This window comes from Rattus norvegicus, chromosome 16, assembly GCF_021556685.1.
Source record: "Rattus norvegicus strain SHRSP/BbbUtx chromosome 16, alternate assembly SHRSP_T2T, whole genome shotgun sequence".
In the NCBI taxonomy this organism is placed as follows: domain Eukaryota; kingdom Metazoa; phylum Chordata; class Mammalia; order Rodentia; family Muridae; genus Rattus; species Rattus norvegicus.
Window position 1 is genome coordinate 74,485,750 of NC_141549.1, and position 26,462 is coordinate 74,512,211.

The window sequence follows — 26,462 nt, forward strand, 5'->3', positions numbered from 1 at the left end:
ATACAGAGCAGACAGAAACATTCCTGAAATTGATCCTTGACAAAAACATACAGCTCACAGCAACAGACAGAAGAGGATTCTCCTAGCTCGTCACAGTTGTGAACCTGGACACACCCCAGAGTTCTGGAGTCTCACTGGGGACTGCTCAGTCAGACTGGCCTGGGGGCCTTTTCTTGATTGGCCCAGCCCACACTGGGGAGTACTACCCTATGCTGGCCCTGTGCTATTTAAGAAAGCTAGCTAAGCAGAAATGAGGAGCAAGCCAATAAGCAGCATCCCTCCGTGGTCCCTGTGGCTCAAACAAGCCCTCCCCTCCCATGCCAAGTTGCTTTTAGTCATCACAGTAACAAAAAAGCAATCTATAAAAGGGTGACTTCTAATTCTGTTACCCCACAGATAAAAATAAAAACTCTTCATGGATACTTCCACCTAAAGGCACGTTCACTAGTACCATCCAATCAAATGCAACCTGCCTTTTTAGCTGTGATCACTGTCATGATACAAACTTCCAAACGGGTCTCTCGGATCAGTCTACCAAGTTTTCATTCAATTGCAGTGACAGGAGTATCTGTGTACGCAGAGAGTAAGGGAATTACACCCACGGCCAGTGCACGCCAAACACTCTCTACTCCTGAGCTACACTCCTAGCTAGTACTCCTGTGTGTGTGCATGTACCATGTGTGTATACATGTGATTCAAGTGCCCATAGAGGTATCATGGAGCTGAAACTGCAGGTGCTGTGAGCTGTCCAAGACGGGTTCTCCACAAGAGCAGTCAGTGCTCTCACCTCTCAGCCATCTCCTCACCTGATATGCATCCTTATTTGATGTGCAAAACAACTCCGGAAGGCTGCCAAGGCAGATGTGCATTAGCCTCACTTATTAGGTAACCACACAGAATACCAGAGATGTACATTTTTCCCAGGGCCACAAGCTAATCAGTGTTGGCTTGAGGACTAAATTTCCTGATTTCTAATCATGTATTCTTCCTCAATGTTTTTGCCATAGAGAGGCTGATGACATGAGGACAACCATACTTTAACCTCAGGAGCCACACACACCCTCGGGACTGAAGCAGGCCTTTCCCTAACTCAACCTGCTGCTTTGTCAGGGCTCCACCCTTTTCAAAGCTTCCGGATTACAAAGCACAGACTCATAGTCTCTCAAGTCATAAAACCAGTTTGAACAAAGCCTACGGTTTCTTCTTCTTTGTGCCATTTTGTTTTCTGAGACAGGATCTCCCTATGTTGCCCTGGCTAGCCTGGAACTTGCTATACAGCCTCACACTCAGATATCCCCCTGCCTCTGCCACCTCAGTGTTAAAAGTAAAGGTGTGCACACCACACCTGCCAGTGTCTTCTTTTAAAATCTGATTTATTCTTTGATTTCTATACTAATTTCAAAGCCCAAACCAGCCCTGAGCACCTTATCCTACACTATGATAATTGATTTTCTAGATAGTTCTTTTGTTTTGTTTTGAATGTAGCCAGAGTAGACCTGGACTTAACTCATGCCAATCTTCCTGCCTCAACTTCCCAAACGCTGAGATTAAGGGCGACAGCCACCACATGTCGCTATCTAAATGTGTTCTTCCAAAATTGCATGTGCTAGTTGTCCAAGCAAGAAGCCTGAGGACCATGGGACTTCACTTGTTCGTGTGACTGATCTCCTCTTGATGATCTCCCAGCTTTCTTACTCCATAGCTGTCATTATGGTCCATGTGAAACTGCCCCTCCCACCTCCAACGCTCATGTGTTTAAATCCTTGGCTCTCTCCATGTGACCTTACTTTGAGAAGTTGTGTGATCTTTAGAAGTGGAGAAAATAATTTTGGGGAGGATGAGTGTGTGCCTCATCTCATCTAGTCTCTTCTCTCTCTCTTCCCCATCCCTCCTCTCTCCATCCTCCAAACACCCCTCTCCAACCCTCTACTCCCTTATTGGAAGCATGTAATAAGATGTAATAAGCAGCGTCTGCATAGTCTCCCCACCATGAACAGTTGCTGCTCCCACTATGCCTTCTCCACCATAATGAATACACCCTTTCATACTGCAAGTCAAAACAAACCTTCCTTCCCTTAGGTTGCTTCCTAATGGCATGCAGTCATGGGGACAAGAAAGGTAATTAACACAGACACCTCCTAACCTCCTGCTTCTTCACAGTCTATTTTCCTTACAATACCTCCAGCTGCAGCTAGTAACTTTCAGAAGTATAACAACACTAATCTAACTTACATGACAATTCCTTATTCTTAGGGAGCCCATGTCTTTTGTTTGTTTGTTTGTTTGGTTGGTTGGTTGGTTTTTAGGCAGACTGGATAGGAGATTTATTTCTAAGCATGATTTGGTGAGGTGTAGACAGCACAGTAGATGATTGAGGAGTATAGGGTCTGTCTCGTGTAAAAGGCACCACGGGTAGGTTTATATCTGACCCCACAGCCACCGCACGAACTTTGTTGCTTCTATCCAGGCAGGGCCTTAATCACATGTTCCTTATTCTGCAGTTTGCTGTGGATGGACAAGATGACCTGGTCGTTGTGCCCTGGGGCTCCCCCAAAGGCATCACACGTACCTGTCTGGAGCTTAGTTTAATGACAATACTGAGATCAGACACACAGAACAGCTGCCAGGAAATTGTCCCTAGGATCCCTTAGGGTAGCCTATTCAGGCAACAACATGCTCTACCAGGACACCACTGTTCGAGGCCACTGCATACCAGGCCCCATCAGGAAAGAGACCTGCTCAGTTTAACTGGCTGCTGACTCCTCCTCTTCCTCCTGCTCCTCTCCTTCCCACTCCACCCCCCAATTCAACAGCAGGGTCCCACTGTGTAGTCCTGTAATACATTATGTAGATCAGGCTAGCCTTGAACTCAGAGATCCACTTGCGTCTGCCTCCAGAGTGCTGAAATTAAAGGCTGATACAGCCCTCCTTTCTTAAAACATAAGAAAACAGTCCCTTGTACACGTGGGAGGTCAGAGGACAACTTTCAGGAGCGGCTCCCTCCATCACTGTGTGGGTCCCACAGATCACGCTTGGTAATGAGCATCTTTACCTGCTGAGCCATCCTGCCATCTGTGAGTCAGTTCTGCTTTCTTTTGGTTAGACAGGGTAACACTGTGTAGGTCTGGCTGGACATAACTCACTGAAATCCACCTGCCTCTGCCTCCCTAGTGTTGGAGTAAAAGCATGTGCATCCCAGGACATTATTCTGTAGTGGTGTTTACACACGGATGAGCCAGGCAGCAACCTTTCCACAGCAGTCATATGGACTGATGCCAGGACTAGAAGCTCACAAAAGAGGCCCAGTCTGTGTTGACGGACAGACACTGCTGAGCTCACTGCCAACCTAAGGTCAACTCTAGGCCTATGCTTTTAGACTACTTTACCCGTATTCCTAAGCCTTTGGTTCAGTTTATCTTTAGTTTCCTTTTCTCGAACCTGTGTGTCTACCTTATTCAGGGTTGCAGGAAAAATTAACATTTAATCCACATACAACACTTAGAGCAGCAGCTGGTGTAGTTAGCCGTTAGTAACTCTTCACAATTATTTGGTACAATATTGTATACAAAGGAAGTAGGCAGTGTGAAACAGAAGGGGACTAAGAATCACAGTGTATTGCCACAGTTGTTAAAAAAGGCATTTGAGGAAGAAACCATGTGAAGGGAGGAGGCAGGCTGGGGAACTGAGGGAGTTTTTCATCATCTACATTAAAACCCCCAGTACAGTTAATTTAAAATTCTGACATCTTTGTGTCCTAGATAAAACCCAGATAAGGACAGTACACCTAGGATGGGGCTGTATCCTGGTGGTATGTACAAAACCATGGATTTGATCTCAGCACTCTGTGTGTGTGTGTGTGTGTGTGTGCACATGAATATACATACATGTATGCAAACAAAGAAATCCTAAGTTGTAACTACTAAACATAATGATATTAATAGTTAATAATGTCACGGCTGCAGAGATGGTTCAGTGGTTTAGAGCACTTGTTATTCTTTTTTTTTTTTTTTTTGTTCTTTTTTTCGGAGCTGGGGACCGAACCCAGGGCCTTGCGCTTCCTAGGCAAGCGCTCTACCACTGAGCTAAATCCCCAGCCCCCACTTGTTATTCCTTACAGAGGACCCCAATTTGTTTTCCAAGAGCCACATGGTGACTCAAAGCCAACCATCTGTAACTCTAGCTGTGGGATCCAGTTCCTTCTTCTGACCTCTATGGTCAACAGGCACACAGGTAGTCTGCATATGTACATGTACGTAAAACATCTAGACACATAAAGTAAGTGTTTTTAAATGTTTAGAAAATAGTACCAGTCAGGTGTGGTAGCACACGCCTTTAATCCCAGCACTGGGGAGGCAGAGGCAAGTGGATCTCTGTGAGTTTGAGGCCAGCCTGGTCTACAAAGGGAGCCCAGAACAGCCAGACTCTTATACAGAGAAACCTTGTCTCCAACAACAACAAACACCAAACAAATTAGCAGTTTACTATATATATCAATCAATATTCCCCTAAATGTTTTATATTTGTTACATTATTTAAGTCCTTTCCCAAATATTTCTCTATAAAAATACTATTATGCACACTTTTCAAATGGAGCGCCAAGATCACAGTCCTACGACCAGTAATGTTTTCAAATACACGCTCTGCTCAAAAACATCTGCTCTTAAAGAGTAACTTTATTTCCCAATTCCTAAATATGTGAATTAAAACTCAAACATGTTCTGCGTCAAGGAAAACCATAAACTTCCAACCCTCCTCCTCCCACCACACCCTAGTTTTCTGCTGAGCTGGGTGTCAAACCTGTGCTTTGTGTATGCTAAGTGCTCTAAGTGACCTACAGCCCTAATCCTGTCATCTGTACTTTTAAGTACATAAAATTCCTACACAAAAAGTTCTTTTTATTAATTTTTCAAAGTTTCAAAAAGGGGGGGGGAGGGCAGAGGAGGCTGGTGAGATGGTGAAGGTCTTTCTACCAAGCCTGATGACACCAGTTTCAATCCTTGGAACACATGGTGGATGAGGTAAAATGACAGCTACAAGTTGTCCTTTGGCCCTAGGCTCTCCATGTACACTGTATGTACTCACGCACATACACATGCTAAATAGATAAATGTAATATTTTTGAAAGATGGCAAAGTGCTCAGTCAGTAAAGGGTTTGCTGGGCAAACATGGGAGACCTGAGTCTGAGCCCAAAGACCCATGTAGAAAGCCGGGCACAATGGCACACCAGGGAGAACACAGACACACACCGAGGTCTGGCCCAAAAACCTAGCCAAGCTGATAGTCCCATGCTCTACGGGGTACCCTGTTTCATGTTTTTGAGAAAGGGCAATTGAGGATGGCACTAACTGTCCTCTGGCCTTCACGAGCACATACAATGAGCAAACATGCACATACACACAAACATATATGAACTTCCATAAAGATAAACTGGCTTAATGCTTTTTAAATTTCTGTTGAAGCTGTCTACACAGTTTCAAAGCAGTAAGGAAAAAAGAAAGGAAGAGAAGGAAAAAGGAAAGGAAGGAAGGAAAGGGAAGGGGAGGAGGAGAAGTTGAAAATTATCAACTAAAGTTGTAAACTCTTATTTTTCTTCCAATTTATTTATGGGTAACAATTTTAAAAAGTGTATCAAGCCAGGCATGGTAGGTCACATCTTTAATCTCAGCACTCGGGGTATAGAGGCAGGCAGATCCCTCTGAGTTCTGGGCCAGCTTGGTCTACATAGCAAGAGAATGAACAGTCGTCTTTGGCAGAACGTACATTTGCTGGTCTCTACCTTACAGACTTACATTTCAATGTCAACCTCTTCTCTCTATATTGACTGTTCTTCAAAAGTTCTCCTACTAATCACCGCTAAGGCCTTTCAGAATCGGAAGTGTCCTAAGATGCTAAATACTTGACCTACTTCTGTTTCCGACCACTTAATCCTTACCCATGTCAGTTTGTAAATGTGAATGCACTGCTTTCCAAACAAACTCCTTCTTAGGATTCCCACTGACTACAGTGATGGAAAGAGCACATGAGACCGTCCAGGCAAGGTCTACCCTTCCTTGGCTACTCTCGAGGCTCTCTGCTCTAGCAGGCTGAACACTAGGATTGCAGTTCTCAGGTCACACCTCTGCGACCTAACTAATGTCAGCTCCTCCATGTGGAGCCTTTAAACACCTTTTCCTCTTAGCTCTACCCATCCCTTGAGTTCAGAGAATAACTCCAAACAGCTATAGAAGCCAAGTTAGTCTGAGTAACTCTCCTGCATTCCTGCGCATGCCACTTAGAAGACTGCTGAACTATCTGTTTATGTGAATTTTGTTTTCTTAAAATTTGTGTATTTTGTCGGGGGGGTGGGGTGGAACGGGAGGGGAATAAAATCTGGAGTGTAAAAGTAAATAAATTAATTTTTAAAAAAGATCGGTGTATTTTGGGGTCTGAAGAAATGACTCAGTAATTAAGAGTAATTAAGTCTAGTCTTCCAGAAGATCCTGACTGGATTCCTAGTTCCTGACACACATGTGGTGTGCAGACACACATGCAGACAAATATCCATAGACACAACATAAAAATATTTAACACTTATTAAATTGTGTGTGTGTGTGTGCGTCCTGAGAATCAAACTCAGGACCTCTAGAAGAGTAACACATATTCTTAGCCACTGACCTTTCTCCCCAGCCCTATTTATGTGTATGGATGTTTTGCTTGTATGTGTGCCTGTGCACCACACACATGCAGTGCTCAAAGAGGTCAGAAGCAGGCATCAGATCTCTGGAGCTAGAATGAAAGACAATTATTGAGCCATGTGGATGCTAGGAAATGAACCAGGGACCTCTACAAGAGCAGAGTTTGATTCCCAGCATTCATACAGTGCCTCATGACCAGCCTCAACTCCAGTTCCATGAGATCCTACAATCCTTCCCACCTCCTTGGGCACCAGGCACATAAATAGCGCACACATATCTATTTACATAAAACATTCATACAAATAAACATAAAAATAAATTTTAAAAAAGAGTTGTTGGATGGGGAGGGGAACACCCATAAAGAAGGGGAGGGGGAGGGGTTAGGGGGATGTTGGCCCGGAAACCGGGAGAGGGAATAACACTCGAAATGTAAATAAGAAATACTCAAGTTAATAACAAAAAAAATTAAAAAAAAAAAGAGTTGTTGAAGGCCTTTCCATGAATTTGATTGACAGCTGCTTACCTTGCCACCATTGAGATTCCTTTTAGTCTAACCAAAGTTCCCTAAATTTTAAGTCCTTGGATACAGTGTAAAAAGCATTATCTAAAAACCATTATATACACATGTCTGCTAAAACCCTGTTATTAGTACTACAGAACTGAAACTCAAAACATAGTTTCCACAGTCAATCAACAGAATCAGCGAGAACATCAGAACTACCCCCAGCAAACATAATCCAGTATATTTGAATAACCACATTCTAACAACCAAAGCATAGACTACAACACATTCGCTACACTGTCTAGGACAGGCCCTTTACTTTATCAGGAAAAACAAGGATTCAAGATGTTTCTTCATATGAACCGTTTCACAGAGTATTTCTCCAGGTTTATGATAAGTCTAGTCACAATGTGCTTCCATAGCAACAAGAAAGGAATATATGCAGTTTATGGAAATGAATCTACTATGCTGACCCTCAAAAACCAGGCAATTTTATTGTTTGGCCACCACTATGGCAAAAATAAAAAGCAACTAAAAGGACATTTAACCTTGAAAGAGTGGGCATCACCTTTTAAAAAAGTGCAAAGTCTGAAATACACAGAGCTGCCATCCTTTTTGGGTTGCGTGTTCAATCTCTGTAGAGATATGATCAGTGTGAATCCTGAACGCTACATTACTAATTTTGAAGCTAGGTGTAGTGACACTCGCCTTTTATCCCACCACTGGGGGTTGGGGAGAAAGGCAGAGGCAGGTAAATCTGAGTTCAAGTCAGTGTGGTCTACAGAATGAGTTTCAGGGAAGCCAGGGTAACACAGAGAAACTGTCTCAAAAAGCAGCAGCAGCAGCAGCAGTAATATACAACTTTTGTGATGCCCACTTTGATTTCATAATTTAAAATTAACTTTTAGTAATATAACAAACATGCATTTAGAATAATGGAAGTGTGCTATTTTGCTTTATACCTATTTTAAAACTGGAAGCCGCTCAGCAGCTAATAAATAAGAGCAGAAGGAAAAGTCCAGTCCTACGGGTCAAATTACCCCCAAAACTGTCGTTCTTCTCTGACCACGTGGTCTTTGGTTTTAGCTTTGTTTCAGCTAGAGGCAGGGTCTCTGTCCTGTGACGGAGGTCCTTGTGGGTTTCTACTCAGCTTTAACATATTACCATGAAGTTATAAGTGGTGACGGAGCTCTTAGAAAAAGTACCAACCCCGCCCCCCAGGGTTCTAAGAACCTGACCAGGCCTCTGCTGCACCAAGAAGGAAATGAACAACAATGTCTACCTTCATAAAAAGTAGCTAGAATTGATAAGCATCTCATCGAGTTCCCAGAGATGAAAGGCAATACGGGAATTTAGCACAGTGACTTCAATAGAAAACCAATCTTTCAAACAAAATACATCCTCCTTGAAAGTTTTCTGTGGGTAACTACAAACAAATTTTCAAGTGGCAGAGGCTGTTCTATTTGTCTGTCAATCATCCTGTCCCAAGAGAGCAAACACTAGATTACAAGATTTACTATTTTGCCAACAAACGAAATGTACTGCTTTCAATGACATTATACATGTACAAAAATCTGGGTAGAAGTATCTAATTTCTGACTACAATTTGGGAATTTTCTCTCAATTTGTGAAGCCTGTGGTGAGGCAAACGCACATTCAGACCATTACATAATAGCATTATCTCCCCAGCCACGTTACAAATCTTTAAGTTTTCCTGTGGCTTTTAACAAGACAGTTTGAGATATCAAAGTCTATGGTTTGGAAGATACTCCCACCAGATCTAGTGGCACAGACTTACATTCCCAGACAGCCAGAGCTGCACTGTGAGACTGGGGCGGAGAGGGACGACGAACAAACGCCTATCATTTTAGTTGATGCTAAATGAAAATTCAGAGCTATAACACATAGAAAACCTTTCCCTGAAAGGCTTTCTAGCAGCCACACTAGTAAAACAGCAGTGTCCACAGCCTTTTCCTGTGAGAACTAACATTTTGTATGAGCAACCTTATCGTGGATCTTCACTAAGGTACTTTCCAAGGTAGCCTTGCAAAAGCAAAAAAATCGAAGCTGATGACTAATTTCTGAATTTAAGTGGAAAACCTACTTGCTTAAAAAATTAACAATTAAAAATTAACAAAAATAACAGCTGGGTTGAACGATGGCTCACTCTGGCAAGCCTGACCACCTACCTGAGTTGGATCCAGGTTGGGGTGAAAACAAAGTCCTACAAATCACTGACTACTCACTTTCCAACGATGCACACCTGTCTAGGTAAGGACGCTTCCAGGACTTCCTGATTCTAGCACAAGCTCTCCCCCCAGCTCAGCCTCAGAGAGCTGCACTACCACAGCACTAGGTCTCAGGTTTTCAAAAAAATAAAATAAAATAAATGTTTAAGTCTTTATTTTATGTGTAATGGGATTGGGGCCTCTTGAGAGATGCTCTGGATATAGAAATGATGGCTGTACAACCTCTAATATACTAACAGTCACTCCGCTGTGCACGTGAAGAGTTTTAGCCAAGTGTGACAGTGCATGCTCTAGAGGAAGATCGCTGTGAGTTCAAAGCCACCTGGTCTACATAGCAAGTTCTAGGCTAACTCCAGCTATATAGGGAGACCCTGTCTAAAATAAAAATTAATTAAAATTTAAAGAGTGAGTTTTAATAAGCATGAATTATGTCTCAAAAAACTTCCTACAACTAGACAATTTTTTTTTCTTTTAAAAATAATATACACAGCCTGGAGAGATGGCTCAGGGGTTAAGAGCACTGGCTGCTCTTCCAGAGGTCCTGAGTTCAATTCCCAGCAACCACATGGTGGCTCACAACCATCTGTAATGAGGTCTGATGCCCTCTTCTGGTGTGTCTGAAGACAGCTACAGTGTACTCACATTCATGAAATAAATAAATCTTAAAAAAAAAAAAGTAATATGGTAACATGGTAAATGTACTTAAAACAATTTAAAAAACAAAAAACAAAAAAAAAACAGAATGTTTTTCACTTATTGCTGTGATCCAGTAATTAAAAGGTGAAGCAGCAGAAAGGGATAGACCAAAACGGAATCTGGACAGCTACAGAGCCCAGCCTGCCCACAAGTGACTAGACGGAGGCAGCACAGCAGAGCAAGAGGAAGTCAGGTAAGAAAGGTGCTGAGACTACCGTTCACCACGCAGATAAAGACAGGCAGCGCGGGGCTGGGCATGGTGGCATACAGTTAGTTCCAGCACTCAGGACACAGAGGCAGGAGGATATCTATGAATTCGAAGCCAGCCTTGACTACATAAGAAGCTCTAGGACAGTCAAGGCTACACAAAGACCCTATCTCAATGAATGAATGAATGAATGAATGAATGAATGGTGACATCTCACCATACTGAAAAACGATACACCATGTAGATTACAGAGCTATTGTAAAAGGTAAAACAAAGGTTGGAGAGCTGGTTAGGTAATTCAGAACACTTGATGTCAAAGACCCAGGTTTGATTCCCATCGCCCACATCTGGCTCATTACCTCCTTGGGAACCCAACACTCATGTGATGCCTAGATGCACAAGCAAGCAAAATACTCATACACATAAAATAATAAAAGCAAATTTTAAAAAATTTGTAAAAGGTAAAACAAAAATATTTAAGAAAAGCAAACTCACAACAATCTTTTTTAGTGAGGACTGGAGATCTTTATTAATGAGCACTGCAAAAGATTTCCCTCTTTTTGATTTTTATTGCATTTCTGTGTTTGCTTTGTTGGATAGGGTCTCACTACATGGACTGACTGGCTTGAACTCCCTATGTGACCAAGCTATTCTTGAACTCACAGACATCCACTTCCCTTGTCTCCTGAGCCTGAGTACTACCAGACTGCTTTTCATTCTCTAGGCATTAATAAGAACCCCTGTTGGGAGTTGGAGAGATGGCTCAGCAGCTAAGAGCAGACTGCTCTTCTAGACGACCTGAGTTCAATTCATATGGTGGCTCACAACCATATGTCATGGGATCCAATGCCCTCTTCTGATCTGTCTGAAGACAGCAACATGTGATCACAGCACTCTCTGGAGGCTTAGGATCAAGGCCAGAGGAGCATGGTGGTCTACACAGACCAGCCAGCTTTACCCAGTAAGATACTGTCTCAAAGAAACAAAAACAAAACAAAAACCACAGAGAGTGTAAGGCAAATGACTGCTTGAATCAGTGTGAGTTTTCAGAAGCATGTGACAGTGAAGTCCACAAGTGAGAAGATGAGCTGTAGTCAATGTGGGCTGCACCCTCCTGCCCCCTCCCATCCATCCACTTCTCCACTCACTGCTTATGCTGGAGGATTCCTTACCTTAACTAGAGCATGTTTCTGAACTCATGCTCCTGTTTCCAGCATGATCCATCCCTGACCCATGCTTTACAGCATAAACTGTACTTAAAAACAAAAACACGTGTGTGGCGTGGCTATAGCACCCCAGGGTGTGGAGCACTGCTAGAGAGAGGACATCACTGGGGAGGGCTTTGAGGAGTAAAGCTTCCTGCTTGCCCTCTGTTTCCTGTTTGGGTTATGTGACAACCCGCTTCCCAGTTTTATCTCCATGATCCCCCAGCCACTATGGACATCTAGCCCTCTGGAACTAAGCCAAAAGAAACTCCTCTGTAAGTTACCTTTGGTCATAGTATTTTATCACAGAAAAAAGTAAGGTACTTAGGGCTAGAAAGATGTGGTTCAGAGGCTAAAAGCATTTGTTGCTCTGCAAAGGGCCTAAAGTTGGGATCCCTGTATCCCCGTAGTCGCTCACAACCCATCTCCTATTTCTGGAGAACAAAACCCTCTTCTGGCCTCTATGCATACAAGGTATACACATGTCATATAGACATACATGCAGGCAAAACATACATATCTCAAAGGGCTGGAGAGATGGCTCAGCGGTTAAGAACACTGCTCCTCCAGAGGACCTGAGTTCAGTTCCCAGCAACCACATGGTGGCTCACAACCATCTGTAATGGGATCTGATGTCCTCTTCTGGTATATCTGAAGACAGTTACAGTGTACTCATATACACAAATAAATATTTAAAAAGCAAAGAGCACTTAACCTTAATAGGAATTTCTATGTCTCAGAACAATCAAAAAAGCCAAAGTCCCTTGATATTGTGGCACCTGCCTATCTAGTCAAAGACCTTTGGGTTTCCCATTTTGCCTTCCACCATGGTACCATATTCTCTCTCAACCACCACTCAGTCTTATGATTCTATTCAGGTGATAATACACTCAAAGGCCTTAAAATGCCATTTAGGTTCTATTAACCCATGACATACCCTCTAAAGCCAGGTCAAAGGCCTCCTCTGCTAACAGAGCATTCTCCTTACATCCCACCACAATACGAAACACCTAGTACAGGACTACTTTGTCAGGTTGGGGATTTAGCTCAGTGGTAGAGTGCTTGCCTAGCAAGCGCAAGGCCCTGGGTTCAGTCCCCAGCTCCGAAAAAAAAAAAAATTTAAAAAAAGGACTACTTTGTCATAGAGAAAGGAGTGTGTGTGTGTGTGTGTGTGTGTGTGTGTGTGTGTGTGTGTGAAGTGAGCATGATCTCAAACATCTACACAAGAAAGAACAGAAGAATACCTGGCTACGTCAATTCTGAGCACCAGCAGCAGTCGATTACCCTTTGTAGTCTGAAAAGGTCCAGGGAAGGCTCCTGCCAGCTCCACCTTCCTTCTCATTCTGTTGCTGCTATAGTGGGAAAGAAACCAAATGGTACAACCCAGCTACCCCGCCCAGTCCCAATCTATTCAGATTTCTCTAATGGAACAAGTGTTTACACTGTGCTAAGTCTAACAGTAGAGGGTGAAGACTCAGCCAAGGCCCCATAATCCTACAGCCTGCAATGTTAGGGAGAAAGGCAATAAAGGGGACCACTGGGCTGGAGCTCCCAGTCCAGTCCTGATAAGAGTACAGCACTTCCTGTGGAGTTGCCTGCGTTATGTCAGATCCTGAGCACTACAGATAAAAGATAAATGAGACAGAGTCCGTCCCTCCTGGCAGAAAATATCCAGGCTAAGAAGGTGAAATGTGGGCTATCAGACATGTCCAGGCTGAGAAGAGCCAAACGGTTCTCTGAAAGCCGACAGTAGATAGCACTTCAAAGAATTTCTATTAAGAACTTTCGGCTCCTCAGTATTATAAATACCAAGTTGGTTTTTGAAATGTTTTTTCTTGAAATGCTGTGAAATCAAATGAAATGCATTTAATGAAAACGCACCACATAACTGGTGATGGATGGGTAGCGCCAGAAACGAAGGGGAGAGTGAAGTGTGTACTAGGAACACCTGAATAGACTCTCTGAAGACCCACAACTAACTGTAGTGCCTGGCACATTATCAATAAATTAATTCTGACAGAAAAATACTAGGGACACAGGACCAGGCTAACCATCAAAATATTTCATTACCATTAAGTGTAAGTGTACTGAGAGCCACCAGACGTTTGAAACATCAATTAGAACTGATGTTTCCGATCTGCTATGTGCGCCTGTAGGTGATACAGGTTCATGCACATGCCTGCATAGATGTTTTCCTATGTTACTCTACCGTTTATCTTTTGAGACGGTCTCTCACTGAACCTGGCCAAAGAGCTCCAAGGAATCCTACCTGACCAGTCCCCATTTCAGGGTCACAGGTGAAACCACTACATCTTGTTCTTACGTGGGTACCGGGAATCCAACTCAAGGCCTCACGCTTGTGTGGCAAACACTTTACCAACGGAGCCAGCACCACATTTGCTTTTTGTTGTTGTTGTTTAAGACAGGCTCTCACTAAGTAGCTTTGGTTGTCCTAGGACACTGTACCCTGCTGGTTTTGAACTCACAGAGTTCAGCTGCCCCTGCCCCGAGTGTGGAATTAAAGGCAGGCACCACCATGCCTGGGGAGATTTGCTTTCTTCCTAAAAGAACTCTGAAGAAAGCCCAGAAAGTACCTGCAGCGCCACCTCATGCTCAGCGCAAAGCACAGCAGCAAGAATGTACATAAAAATAAATAATAAATAAAATTTTAAAATAATAAAATTAGAAGGCATTTATTAAATGCTGAAGATAGGGGCAGTAAGGAGGTGCTTGTGCCAACCTGATGACCTGGTTCAATCCCTAGAGGCCACATGGAAGAGACAATCGACTACCAAAGGTTGGCTTCCGATCTCTACTCATGTACGATGGCATGCGCACACAATAAATAAATGTAAAAAAACCGCTGAAAACACACACTACATGTCAAGTCAGAGTCACGGACTAAAGAATCTTTTTAAGAAATACTATTTATATAATCTTTTGCAACATGATATTCTCTGCCATGCATCTAATAACCACAAGCATATATGAATTACTAACATTGTGCTGAATTTATATTGTGTACATTATGAAGTTCTTTCTTCTGTATCAATATATAAAAAGTCACCAATATGAGTCACTATCAATGAGACTACAAGAAACTGTCATAATATTATCACTGATAAAAATATTAGAATCTTGACCTCTAGTAAAATGACTCACTACCCCCCAAAATGACTTTGATATTAGATTAATACAAATCTTGTCCTATACGCCAAAAGTCATATATGTTTGAAGTGTCATTTGCACAGCTTCACTGTTGACATACTGGCCAGATCGGAGATCTAAAATTCATGTTTGTTAATTGTTTGTTTTGTCCTTGAGACAGTCTCAGAGATCTTCCTGCCTTTGTTTTTCCCCCTCCCAAGAAGTAGGATTAAAGGAGTTTGACGCCATAACCAACAAATTTTGATGTCTTACACATTTGGATGTCTTTAACATCCAAAGCAAATTGTGGTAGCACCTTCTTCTATTATGAACAGGAAGCAACGCTGACAGAAATTCTTGTTAATAGCAACACAGGGTGGCATATGCTTTTTTTTTCTTTGTTTTTTTGGAGCTGGGGACCGAACCCAAGGCCTTGCGCTTTCTAGGCAAGCGCTCTACCACTGAGTTAAATCCCCAACCCCGGCATATGCTTTTAATCCCAGCACTCAGGAGGGAGAGGCAGAGGCAAGCAGATCTCCGTGAGTTCAAGACAGGGCTGCATAGTGAAATCCTATCCCCCAAAAATGAAGCAAAACCAACCAGCAGAACCCCAGATGGTGTTCAGGCTACACATGTCTGCATTCCCATCTCCAGTACCACAGAAGAGTCCAGAAGTTGCAGAGAGCAGAAAACCACCATGCAAGCACACTATCCTCTCATTCAGTTGAGCCTAAATAATCACAAGGATCCTATGCATGAAGTGGCGCACACAAGAGGGTTAGGGAGAACACTGAAGAGAACTACACTGCTGACTGAAAATGGAAGGAGCCAAGTATAGTTGTGCACGCATTTAATCCCAGCAGAGGGAGACAGAGGCAGGCCGATCTCTGAGTTTCAGGCCAGTCAGCTACATAGTGAGGCCTTGTGTCAGAAAAATAAAGTGCAGGGGGTGGGGGGGGTGCTGGAGAGCCAGCTCAGCAGCTGCTGCTCTTGCAGAGGACCCTGGTTTAGTTCCTGGCCGAGGGGTTCACAATCATCTACAACTCCAGTGCCAGGGGATCAGACCCATTCTTCTTGCCTACTCTGGCACTGCACGAACGTGGTAGACATACATGCAGGGAAAGCACTCACAAGAAATCTTTAGAAACTGTAGTGGAATGACGAAAGGCACTGTGGCACTCGCCTCTGGCCTCTTAGGTTCCTACATGAGTAAGTAGAACCACACACAAACATATTCCCAGAGACACACAATTATGAACAAGTTCCCTAAATAAAAAACTTCCCATTTTAGTAACTGCTCCATCATTTAAGAATAAATAGGGCTGGAGAGGTGGCCCAGTGGCTAAGAGCACTGTGACTTTGGTAGAGGATCTAGATTGAATTCCCAGCACCATATGGAGGCTTACAACCATCTGTAACTCCAAGCCCATGGAGCTGACCCTCTCTTCTGATCGCCAGGAGCAAGTAGATGGTAGACTGATATGCAGACAAAACACTCATACACATAAAACATTTTGTATGGGGGACTGAGCTTTATCTCAATTGGCAGTTCCTGTCTAACATAGAAAACCCTAGCTTTGAACCCCAGCAGCTATAAACCTGGGTGGGGGCACAGGTCAATCGCCCCAGCACTGGGAAGATAGAGATAGAAGGATCAGAAGTTCCAGGTCGTTCTTGTCTACTTAGTGAGCTCCTGAGGTAGGGAGGGAGAAAACAAAAGCAAGTGTCCAGGAACAGGTGTGAAGAAACCAAGTCCTTTCCACACAGATTACGCTGTTTGTTTGGTTTTAATGTTGTTTTAAAAAAAGGTCTCATGTAACCCGAGCTGTCTTCTAACACACCATATAACTGAAGATGAACTCAAACTTCAGATCCTGCTGCTTCTACCTCCCAAGTACAGGGATTATAAACCCACACTAGTCCAAAATACACAAACATAGAGGCGAGCATTTTACATTTAAAACATTTTACTGCTGCTTCTCTGAGTTTGAGGTTAGTATGATATATAGAGCAGGTTCCAGGACAGCCAGGGCTGCAGAGAGAAACCCTGCTTCGACAAAACAAAACAAACAAGCAAATGAGAAAACAAATTAAAAAAATCACTTTATTGCTTAGCAGTCTACATGCTGTTAATTCCACTGACTGAAAGAATTCTATGGGCTGCTGTGTCTGGCCTCGGTGGCAGAGGAAGTGCCTAGTCTCCAAGAGACTTGGAAGTGCCAGGGTGGGGGAGATACCCACAGGGGCCTCTACCTGCTCAGAGGAGAAGGGGAGGGGGAATGAGGGAAGGATTGTGGGAGGGGATGGCTGGGAGGAGGGCAGTGAGCAGAAATAAGTAAAAAAAAGTTAAAAAAAAAAATTCTAGGAGACCCAGAGAGTTGGCCCAGTAGTTAGGGGCACTGGCTGCTCTTGAAGAGGTCAACAGTTCAATTTCCAGGACCACATGGTGGCTCACAACTACCTCTAACTCCAGACCTGGGGGATCTGATGCCCTCTGCTGACTTCTGCTGGCACCAGGCATGCATGTGGTGTGCAAACATATATGTAGGCACAGCATCCAAACAAAATAATAAAATAAACACATTCAAGGCCAGCCTGATCTATATAGAATGAATTCCAGGCCAGCCAGGGCTACACAGAGAAACCCTGTCTCAAAGCATCAAAACAAAATCAAAAAACAAAACAAGTATCCTGGGCTGGAGAGATGGCTCGGTGGTTAAGAGTTCACTGTTCCTGTGGAAGAGCAGAGCTCCACTGCAGCTCCCCTATCAGACGGCTCACAACTACTCTGGCTCCAGATGCCCTCTCCTGGCCTGTTCAGCATCCTCATGCACAGGCTCACACAAAGACAGATCTCACACATAATACAAACTTTCAAAGTCTTTAAAACTCTAGGGAGAAGAAAGCAGCAGCGGCCAATCCTTAGCTGCTGTGGGTAGTAGCTGACTGTGTGACTGTAGTCAGAAGTACATACACAGCAGCCTAGGCTGGAGAGCCTATCTCAGAGGGAAACTCAAGATCCTTCTACCACCTCAAAGCTCTATGGCACAGCACTGTCCCTTAAACAACCTCAAGAAAATATCCTTGCATGCTTATGGAAATGAGGTTAGTCACGAACTCTGAAGAAATGGGCAAATACTGTGATCAAGAGAGAAATCGCCTGGCATGGTGCCACACGCCTTTAGTCCCAGCACTCAGGAAACAGAGGCAAGTGAATCTCTGTGAGTTCAAAGCCAGTCTGGTCTCCACCAGACTCAAAAGAAAGAAAGGGGGGAGGAGGGGCAGGAGAGGAAAAGGAAGAGAAATCACCTACATGGGCATTTAAGCAATGAGACTACATGCTAAAGTGACATGGAAATCCAGAGACAAGCAGATGTTGAGAGTAAAAGCGTGTACTAGTAATACCGGTGTTAACGGTCATATGACTTGAGTTGCATAGTCAGGAGATTTTCGAAAATTTCTTATTTGGCTTGTATGAGTGACTTGCCTGCCTGGATGTCTGTGCATGCCTGATAGCCTCAGAGACCAGAAAGTGTTGGGTTCCCTGGAACTGGAGCTATGGACAGCTGAGGGTCACCAAGTGGGTGCTGAGAATCAGACCCCGGTCTTAACCATGGAGCTATCTCATTCACTGTCTGATATGTGGGGATTAAACCAAGTGATGCAGCACCTGAAATGACACCACGGAATGGAAGGAGACGCCATTCCTCCAGATGTCTAGATATAAACATTCTATTTTGACATTAACTTTAAGTCTCAATAGTCTTAACAGTATTTAATGACTTTCATTGTAGTATCAGACATTAAATGAAACTTACACCCAATGCTCAACTATACAAGCTCTTACAGCTATACAATCACCATGACTACCGTGCTGTCGTCATGACATTTTCTAAGTAATCAAAACATGTCCAAAGCTGTGTATGTTCTAATTTACCTATTTACATTTTCAAAAATTTAAACAGAGGAAAAAAAATTTTTAAGTATAACTGCGCTGCTCCATAATCTGGTTAGCTGTGTTGCTGTTACCTTAAATAGTTCCTAAAATTTCCACTTGAAATTTCCCACTTACAGCGAGCTACAGTCCTGTAGCACTCAGAATTTGGAGCTAGCTAGCCTAGATGACAATGGTGAAACCACCCCCATCTCAAACAAAGCAAAGTGTTAGAAGAAAATTGATTTTCAAACAGATTAAACTGTCCTGTGTCAGGAGAGTAACCTGCATGACATGGAACATAATTAATCAATCAATTAATTAATTAATGAGAACAATTTAAACCTACATTTTATTTCACGTATCCATAAACCCTGTTATTATATTCAATCTGTTTTTACTTGATTATCATTTCAATAAATTATTCAGCACTTTAGATTATATTCAGTTTTTTCCCTGACATTACTGCTTGACTACCTTGTAACAATACAATGATTACTAACTAAATACCTTATTCACCCAGTTTCACCTCCACCGTCCTTACTTTGTTCTTGACTACACCAAACAACAACAAACATGGTTACCATTTCAAGATGTGAACTAGATTTTTTTTGTCCTGTTTCTTACCACAAGAGTATGGCTCATACCGAAAGTTACTACAAACTAAGCTGTTTCTTTTTTTTAAAAAATCTATTGTATGTGCATGTGTGGCATGTGTGTGTGCCTGGGTGTATTATGTCAATTGTATGTGCAACACATGGGTACAGGATCCCTGGAACTGGGCTACATGAGGTTGTGGGCCATGTGGGCATTAGAGAACAAAGCTAGGCCTCTGCAAGAGCAGTTAGCACCCTTAACCACTGAGCCATCTCTCTGGCCACAAACGAAGCCAACTTCTATCAGTCATCTTGTCCTACTCTCTTTGAAATCAAGTAAATGATAGTAAAATAGCTTCTGAAATTAATTAGTTCTTATAGATTTATTTTGCTCTGTAGCCTTGGGGATCCTGGCACCATGTAGACAAGGCTGGCCTTGAACTCACAGAGATCCCCCTGCCTCAGCCTCCTGAATGCTAGGATTAGAAGTGAGTCACCACATCCAGTAGGTTTATAGATTTTATAAATGTTCAAATTTTACTTTCTTATAACTTGGATTCTCTGTTAGCCTCAAGTTAAAAAAAAATAATAATAATTATGACAAAAATAATAGGTGTTTTTAAAGTACCAACCAACGTATCAAACTAAAACTTGTAACTAAGTTTTTAATTTCCAAAAAAGATGTTTAGGTATCTTCTGGAATTTTGTTTTGTTTTCTGTTTTGCTTCACTAGTTTTACCACTTCAGGATTTTAGGCTGCTTATATTCAAATTTTACATCACATTCTGGCTTCATCAGAACACCAAGCGCTGGTGCAGTTAGACGCATGGTGTTACAGTAACTACAGTGAAAGTAAGCTCGGACTGGAAAGTTAACTTCTTGTTCGTACTTGTACTAACATGAATCTCTTACTGAGAACACCCACACAGCCCATGCAAAGATGCTGCTCCGACATTTCTTAACTTCTGTTAAGGCAGCCAAGTGAGTTCATTTCTTCATCCACTAAACATGCAATTAAAGACAACCTCATTTATAGATGTTTTCCTTCTTTCTTCCTTCCTTTTTTCTTCTTTTTTTTTTCTCCCTCTCTTTTTTAAATCTGGCAATCAAATCCAGGGCCTCTTTATATAGAGAAAAGCATTCTACCACCAAGCCACACCCTCAGCCTCCAATACTTTATTTCTGTTTTTAAGAAGTGAGAATTACCAACTACACGCCTACTATAGTCTGGTACTTTAGCACTTCAGTTTGAAGCTCCACAACTCTAAGTAGCCATTTCTAGTCATCGACAAGAGCATTAGTCTTCAGTGGTAAGGTAAAGTGATGGGAGGAATGCAGATTTCCACGTAGGACCTTCTACTCCACGGCCACCTCATTTAAGACAGAGACTTGGGGAGATGACTCTGGTTGACAGCACTTGATGCACAACCATGAGGAGCTGAGTTTAGATCCCAGCACCCACATAACAAGCTAGGCCCAATCTCACAAATGTGTGTGTGTAACCCCAGTCCTGTGGGGGCAGAAGCAGGGAAACATTGAAGGCTTGTTGGCTAATAGCCTAGTAGGGAAAAGAATACAAGCCCCAGATACAGAGAGAGATCCTGCCTCAGAGGAAACAGGCAGGCAGTGGTAGAGAATGATACCCAGCAACTCTGCTTATGCACGTAACTGTATATACGCATGTGCATATACCAACCCCCCAGTACACACACAGTTTGCTAAACTGACAAAGTAAACACACCTGCTGAACAAATACTAGGAAAAAGGTCAGTTAGATCAAAGCAAATCTCTTACAGTGAAGTAGATGGGTAGAACACACTGTCCAGTATACAGTTTTTAAAAGGAGGTATTTATAAATCAAATCATTTTACTTTTCTCATTTAATTACATTTATTTCTGTGTATATTGGAGCAGAAACATGCATGTGCCACGGCACTTGTGTAGAAATCACAGGACAACTTAGGGAGAGTAATTCTCTCCTTTCCACCATGTGGAATTCCAGGGATTAAACTCAAGTTATCAGGCTGGGTGGAAAATACCTTTACCCGATGAGCCATCTACTCAGGCTTTTATTCCGGAGACAGGGTCTTACTGTACAGTCCTTGCCGGCCTACAGCTCACAGATATCTGCCTGCTTCTGCTTCCTGCGTGCACCACCGTTACCCAGCACCTGCACACTCAATCCCAGCACTGGGAAGGCAAAGAAAGGCAGAACTCTGTGAATTCTAGGCCAGCCTGGTCTACATAAGGAGTTCCAGGACAGCCAGGGGTACACAGAGAAAGTAAAAAGTGTGAACCACTATGTCCTGCCAGAGCTTGCTTGCTTGCTTGTTTGATTTCTTCCTAAAATGCCCAAGCTGGTCTCAGACTCCTAGAGATCCTTCTGTCTCTAAGTTCAAAGCATCTAGAACCATGGCAGTTACCACTTCACCTGCACTTGGAGAGCAGAGAGAGTTCCAGGACAACCAGGGTTACACCAAGAAACCCAGTCTCAAAATAGACATATGTGCATGCCTTTGATGCCAGCACTGCAGTGGAGGCAGAGGCAGGAGGACCAGCCTGGTCTACTGAGCCAGTTCTAGGACAGCCAGGGCTACAGACACAAACCCTGTCTCAAAAACAAACAAACGAGCAAGCTGATTAGTTAACTAATTTGGTGTAAGAGCCAGCCAACTGACCTACTCATCTAAATGCATTTCTGTGGACACTGAGAAACATCTGAATGCATTTCTGTGGACACTGAGAAAAGGCTGGTAGCGTTGACACCATGTACCAGCCTTACGAGCAAGTCCACACACTGACTATAGTATTGCAATACTGAACAGCTACTAAAACTTCAAATTAAACGTTCACTACTTCCAAGAACTGCGTCCTGAAAAAGTAAATTGAATGTCATTTTCTTTGAAGGGATCCAACAAACAACATCAGGCCAAGTATGCCACAGAAAAGCATTCCAAATGCAAGAGAATCTTAGGCCGAAGCGATGGCACAGCTGCTCTTCCAGGGGATCAGGGTTCAATTCCCATCACCCACTTGGTAGCTCACACCTATCTGTTCAAGGGGACCCAACATCCTCACATAGACAGATATGTGTGTGTGTGTGTGTGTGTGTGTGTGTGTTTATGCAAAACAATCAATGCACATAAAATAGAAAAATAAATTCTTTTTTTTTTTCTTTTTCTTTTTTTTTTTTTTTTTCGGAGCTGGGGACCGAACCCAGGGCCTTGCGCTCGCTAGGCAAGCGCTCTACTGCTGAGCTAATCCCCAACCCCTTGAAAAATAATTTATTCAAGTTGTAACTCAGAAGTAGACCAAAATCCGAGAACTCACTCTATATGATATGATTAGTCTTTTTGGTCTTAGGCATTGGGAAGATTTCAAAATCTCCCATGATTCAGATAAATAATTATTGTGCTTTCAGATTAATTTAAAAAATGGAGTTATTGTGTGGATATCTATAAAACAATCCAAGAAGGCACCATATAAAATGTTATTATATAGCTTAACTATAAACTATGATGTACGTGACTCTTTTTCATTTACCCATTTGCTTTCTCATCGTATCTTAATGACTGAGACCCAAGTCTCGTACAGCGTTGGTGATGAGTGTCTGCAAACCCCAGAGGTGGAGGCAGTATAATCCGAAGTTTCATACCAGTCTCCTCCACAGGACAGGCTGAGGCCAGCCTGTCTCAAATAGAAAAGACAGACCCAGACCTGGTTCAGGGTAGTGCTGCCTGCCTGTGTCTCTGAACTTGGGACGTAGAGGTAAAAGGACTAACTGCTCAAGGCCACTCCGATACACAGGGACTTCACTAGAGCCAGCCTGGGCTAAGGGAGACCCCATCTGACAGAACAAAACAAACAAAAACAAAGCCATGACGTAATTTTTAAATAAGCTAAGAATCCTCCTTCAATCTTGTTAATAGCAGATGTGCTAGAGGACCAACAACACACATCCAGTAACAACATTTTCTAATTCACAGTTTAAATGTCTTTTTTTACTTCCCCATGTATAGGTATTACACATAACATAGTAGTATTTAAGGAACTGACTATGTATTTCTTAAGGTTAACAGTAAAAACGAAAATGAAACTATAAGCTTTTAAAAAATACTAGATAGAACCAGCCGGCCTGTTCAGGGGCCGGCCTAGACAGCCGGACTGCCTGAACTTGATGCGGCAGCACGGAAGCAACCCCACCCCACCCCACCACAAGCGTTCCACTGACCTCCACATACGCCCACACCTGCACAAATACGCACGCACACAATAAGACAGACATTTTAAAAATTAGGTCACTATAGAACAGCTAGTTGGTAAATTGACGTTTTAATTTTTTAAAATTAAATTCACTGGTGTCTGTGCAGTTCACAGGGCACCTTGCAGGAAGGAGTCAGCTCTCGTTTTCCATGTTTTCCACCGTTTAGGTCCCAGGGATCTAATCAGGTGGTCTTCAGGCTTGGTGGCTAGTGCCTTTCCCTGCCACAGGCCCCACCTTATAAATATTTATGAGAAGAGTATCCTAAAGCTCATTAGTTATTAAAAACTCAAAAGGCAGATGTGTTTATTAACAAAAAATAAATCATTGAGTTGCTTCTTCAAAAATACTTTTTTCTCTAAAGTAAAATTAAAAACAGCATGGCAGTGAAAAACAGATTTTTGTGAATAACAACTTCTAAAGCTTTAACAACCTTTAATTTCTTGGGACTGGTACGCTTGTCACTGTAGAGTAGTGTGCATATGAGGCTTCTGTTTGGAATCACAAAACATATTTTCTTTTCTTTTGGTCTGGATTCATTTAGGATTATTTCAACATTCATCCATGTTGTGTTTATCATTTATTCCTTTTTAAAAATATGTAGTACTGGGGCTGGGGATTTAGCTCAGTGGTAGAGCGCTTACCTAGGAAGCGCAAGGCCCTGGGTTCGGTCCCCAGCTCCGAAAAAAAGAACCAAAAAAAAAAAAAAATATGTAGTACTGTATATATGTAACACTGTGTGTGTGTGTGTGTGTGTGTGTGTGTGTGTGTGTGTCCGTGGTGTGCGCTATAAACACATGCTGTTTTCTGAGTCTGACTGTTTTTATCAGGTTGCCCTCAAACCTGAGCTCCTCTTAAGTGGTGGGATTCTAGGTTTTTACCACTTTTGGCTTCATATTTAACAACTCTTCTTGATAATCACCTATTTCTGGACTCTAGCCCACTCATTGTGGCTTTATAACCTTTGAGAAGAGGCAGGGTAAGTCCAGGCTGGAGAGATGGCCGTCAGTTAAGACACTGCTGCTCAGCCACCGGACTTGCTTCAGTTCCCAGCACTCACATGGCAACTAAACTGTTTGTAACTCCAGTCCCACGCACGACAACCAACACGATCTACCCACCATGGGCACTGCACACACAGTGCACAGACATTCCTTCAGGCAAATGCTCATACACATAAAGCTTTCAATCTCCAAAAAACTTCAAAATAATAACTTTCATTTCTTTTGCGTCTACGACAAGTGACACTGTCTTTGTTTTGAGACCCAGTAAGTTCAGCACAGTGGCACAAACTGTAAAGCTAGCAGAGGAGAGGCTAAGGCTAAATCATGAGCTGGGTGAGTTCAACTGAACTATTTAATACGAATTTGTGGTCACCTTGTTTTTATTGGAAAAATAATTAAATTAAATCAACAGTGTCTCCTCAGATGTTTTTACTTTTTTTATTTTGATACAGTGTCTCTTGATATAGCCCTGACTGTCCTGGAGCTCACTAAGTAGACCAGGCTGGCCTCAAATTCACAGAAATCCACCTGCCTCCACCTCCGGAGGACTGGGATTAAAAGCATGAACCACCATGTCCAGCCTGAGATTTTTTTAAAACTATTGTTTTGTTTTTTTTGTTTGTTTGTTTTTTTTTTGGTTCTTTTTTTTGGAGCTGGGGACCGAACCCAGGGCCTTGCGCTTCCTAGGTAAGCGCTCTACCACTGAGCTAAATCCCCAGCCCCAAAACTATTGTTTTTAATTAGGTATTTTTCAGCTCATTAAAACAAAAACACAGAAAATTTGAAGAAAGCGTCTCCATTTTACTTTGGAGCCAGGACTGGGTTTCTGATTTTTCCCCCTCATTGCTATTTCATTGACAATTTTATTAGAAGGGGGAAAATTTTGCCAACACCTATCCCATTACACAAAACACAAACTTCAAGATAGGCTGGATATAATCCAGTTACACATAAAAACACTCTGTCCATATGCTGTTTGTCAGAGAATGAAAAACACCCAAGCCTGGCAGTTGCCTCCCTGCAAGCAACTCCCTGGACCTCGGTATACACACACTGTCTGACCTCAGCACATCCGCTCACCTTGAGCTTGAAAGAACAGCTCAAATCCCTTCATAGTAAGGAAGTAATGTGGTCTTGAGATCCAAGTCACCAGTCTGGCACCAACCAGTCAGGCTTTTTCACCTGTAAAGTAAGGTAGGTTGGAGCATTTATCTCCCATTCAAACAGACTGTTAGGACTGTAGTCAAAATCACTCTTACGGGGTTGGGGATTCAGCTCAGCGGTAGAGCACTTGCCTAGCAAGCGCAAGGCCCTGGGTTCGGTCCCCAGCTCCAAAAAAAGAAAAAAAAAAATCACTCTTACAACAGAAAGAAAAAAGGTTAATTCAGCTGGCCTGATGGAGCACACCTTCAATCAATCACAACGCTCAGGAGGCAGAGGCAAGCGATGGGTATGATTAGAGGCCCAGCCAGAGCCACTTAACAGAGACCCTGCCTCAAAGACAAAAATAAACAGAAGGGTTAGTTTAAGTGGTAGTAGTCTACCTGACTCTCAAATAAAAGTTAGAGACCCACATGCCTGCTAAGTAAAACAAAACACTAGTCAGTGTACACATAATCTCAGACACATGAAAGACTCAAGCAGGAAGAAAGCAGTAACTGGAAATAAAATAAGAAAGGTCAAGGTTGGGGTTGGGGATTTAGCTCAGTGGTAGAGCGCTTGCCTAGGAAGCGCAAGGCCCTGGGTTCGGTCCCCAGCTCCGAAAAAAAAAAGAACCAAAAAAAAAAAAAAAAAAAAAAAAAGAAAGGTCAAGGTTTAGCTCAGTATAGACCTGGGTTCTAGAATCAGTGTGAGTCCATTCTACGCATTTAAGTAAATCCACAGAAACTGTTGAGGAAACTCTGGACACTTCTAACTAGTTAAATTCGCAACTTTTGAAACATTTTAAAATAACAGGCATGTGTTATTTTTATGTTATATTAGAA

The 26,462-nt window shown here is 42.6% G+C and overlaps 2 protein-coding genes and 1 pseudogene across 18 annotated transcripts in view; 1 reads left to right on the plus strand and 2 right to left on the minus strand.

Moving 5' to 3' along the window:
* The window catches only part of Erich1 (glutamate-rich 1), a gene marked incomplete at its 5' end in the record, with an annotated part of 52,793,804 nt that overhangs the window by 43,615,190 nt on the left and 9,152,152 nt on the right, over positions 1-26,462 (plus strand).
* Positions 1-26,462, minus strand: part of Nsd3 (nuclear receptor binding SET domain protein 3) — a 111,418-nt gene that overhangs the window by 80,499 nt on the left and 4,457 nt on the right. Inside the window, exon 1 of one of the 18 annotated variants that reach the window (XM_087587932.1) lies at positions 12,780-13,068. The gene's annotated coding sequence lies outside the window, so the exon portion shown is untranslated. 18 annotated transcript variants of the gene reach the window in all.
* On the minus strand, positions 2,630-2,758 carry LOC120097673 (small nucleolar RNA SNORA70; annotated as a pseudogene).